Source organism: Alexandromys fortis, unplaced genomic scaffold (assembly GCF_014885135.2).
Source record: "Alexandromys fortis isolate MF-2015 unplaced genomic scaffold, M_Fortis_MF-2015_v1.1 scaffold_279, whole genome shotgun sequence".
Taxonomy (NCBI): Eukaryota; Metazoa; Chordata; class Mammalia; order Rodentia; family Cricetidae; genus Alexandromys; species Alexandromys fortis.
In genome coordinates, this window is record NW_026068151.1 from 529,051 (window position 1) to 532,182 (window position 3,132).

Consider the following 3,132-nt stretch of genomic DNA (forward strand, 5'->3'; position numbering starts at 1 on the left):
GAGGAGTGGGGGGAGGGGGAGAGGAGTGGGAGGAGGAGGAGGGAAATGGGAGGCAGGGAGGAGGCGGAAATTGTTTCAACAAAAATAAATAAATAAATAAATAAATAAAATAATAAATAAAACAAATGTGTTTTAATTATATAGAGTTTTCAGTGTTTTCCTTTATATTGGAAAAACTTGGTGAACACTGCTAAGATAGAAAGTTTATTAAAACAAGAACAATCCTCTTTCTTTCCCCTCTCTTCTCTCTCTCCCCCTCTTTCTCCACCCCTCTTCTCCCTTTCCCCTGCCTTGCTTTCTTGTTTACCAATTAACCCCCAACACTAGCACAATGGAAGAAGACACAGGGTGCTCATCATGTGCTTGTAAACATATTTGAGCTCTCCTCTTTAGGTCACAGTTAAAGGAGATGCAGATAATTTCAGACCTTTGTTTATGGATCTCTGAGCTTAGATGCATTATTAATTTGAAATGAGGGATTGGCCAAGAAGACAGATTAGGGAAGAAAGGTCTTGGAGGATGAGTAGAATTCAGAAGGCTGCAGTGCATAAGGAACTGTAGCAACAAACAGATGGAGACATTGAGGTCTCCTTCTCTTGTAGTCTGGGGATTTCCAGTATTCACCCAGCATAAGGGCTTGTTTATGCAGTCCAATTGCTTTTAGCTCATGTTGTGAGAAACTGGAAAGGCTCTCAGTGAGAGTTCTCATCCAGTGTGCCTTGTTTTAATGATTGCTGCTTTATTTTGATTTAGTCTGTAGTGTGTTCCCAACCGTAAGTACACTTACAGGTATTATTATGGTTAACTCCCAAGTCCTAGATGTGGCTGTTATCTCTGGCTTTCCTTCCTTCCTTCCTTCCTTCCTTCCTTCCTTCCTTCCTTCCTTCCTTCCTTCCTTTCTTTCTTTCTTTCTTTCTTTCTTTCTTTCTTTCCATTTTGTTTTAAAACAAAGGACTGTTGTTGATCCTATCCAAAGGGCTGAGAAGTGATTCAAGGGGCTCTCAATTTGAGATTCTGACTTCTTTTCCTAACAGTTGCTCTGCTGGTGAGCAGCGCTTTCTTTAGACACATAGAATCCCCTTCTGAGTGATATAGCTACCCTGCCTCTTACAACCTTAGTGCTTTGTGATGTATGAAATATGAAATGTGTAGAAAATATAGACAGAAAAGGCAATTTTGACAGAAAACTCTCAATAGATATCCCTCTTAATCTAAAGAACTTACCAAGATCTTATTTTTACAAGTGACAGAATACTGACTCATGTGTGACTCAATCATTAAATAAGAACATTTGTCCTTCTAAATGGCAGCTACTCCTGACAACAAAGCTATGTCCTTTAATCTAGAAGGAACATATTAGAAGGTGTCTATACAATAGCTCATTCTTTATGGAAGACAGTATTTCTGTGAGTTTATGTCCTTTATATACAATCTTCCATGTATAATTTTTCCCACACACAAGTTCCCAAGAGAAACATTGTGTTGGTGGGAGGACATTATCAGAATTCAATGTACTTTCATCCTGTGATACAGAAATAAATATATTTGCTTTATGTTCTCTATGAGGATGTGCGTGCCAGTGCTGGGGAAGTAAATGGGTTTCTGTAAGCACTTACCATAAATATCCAGAGATTCAAATGTTATCACAAAGACTCACAAATGGGACAACTCAAAATATTTAACACAGCACTTCAGAAAGTTCCAGACAAGTTTCCAGGCTCAGATGGGCTGTCCCTGGTTCTGGGTACAATGTAAAATGTTTGTTGTTTCTGCCAGACATTGAGACTCCAATGAAAACTGGGAACTTGATTCAGGCTCCTAAGAAACTCTTCCAACCTTTACTTCATGAGATAATCTTCAGTTGCATTAACCAAACTGGACTTTCAGTCAGAGAGAGAGAGAGAGAAAGAGAGAAAGAGAGAGAGAGAGAGAGAGAGAGAGAGAGAGAGAGAGAGAGAGAGAGAGAGAGAGAGAGAGAGAGAGAGAGAGAGAGAGAGAGNAGAGAGAGAGAGAGAGAGAGAGAGAGAGAGAGAGAGAGAGACGTCATAAGAAAAATATTGTTGAGAACAGTTGCCTGTCAGTGTGAATACTGCACATTCCCCCAGCATGCCTCTGCTTAGCAGTGCCTGTCCTGTTTCCTCACTGTCCCTGTCAAGAGACAGTTTTGCATTTACACTTTAGTTTCTATCTTGTACCATCACGTCAATTGCCATTATCTAAAACTGTCCACTTCACAGGATACATAAAGTGCTCTAAAAATGAATTGTAAGCACCAAAATTTTTCATCTTTCACTTCCTCCTGCCTGAGTCACAGAGCGCTCATTCCCTCCACATGCTAAAAGGAAGCATGTGGCTGCCTTCCATCCCCTTATTCCCAGTCCATGATCTGTTCCCTGATATGACTTTTATAACAGAGATAAATTACAGCTCTGGCTTGACAGGGCCCCGATAGTGTATAAAAGAAATTCCTTTCTTCTCATTAACTCTTATCTCTTGGTGGGGATGTTGAAATGTCAAGATCCTTACTCTGCTCATGTTTTCACCTTTCATGATTTAATTCTTCTGCATTCAGTCATCTTTTCATACAAAACATCCCCTTCAAAGCTCTACCCCATTTTAGTTTTTCTAAATTATACCCAAGAAATTAAACATAGCATTTTCTGACCATATTCTGTCTGTCTAGAACTTGTGTGGCTTGAACTGGGAATTAAAGACTCGGAGCTGGGTAGTGGTGGCACAATCTTTCATGCCAGCACTGGGGCCGAGGCAGGCTGATCTCTGTAAATTCAAGGTCATTCTGGTCTACAAGAGGTAGTTCCAGGACAGCTCAGACTATTACACAAAGAAATCCTCTCTCAAAAAAACAAACAAAAAAGACCTGCGTAGAGATGACTTATAGTCCCTAGACACATCTGTAGAGAGGAAAATGATCCTTAAACATATGGCTATTAACATAGGACTTCCAGAAAAGATGGCAGATGAGAGACTACCTCAGTTAAAGCCAGTGAAGGAGACAGACTATCTGGGAGGATTAAATATGTAGATACAAACTTTTTTGTTTCAGAGAAACATACTGTTTTTACAGACACTAACAAACTTAGAGGTAAAGGATGGAAAACAAGCTATCATAAC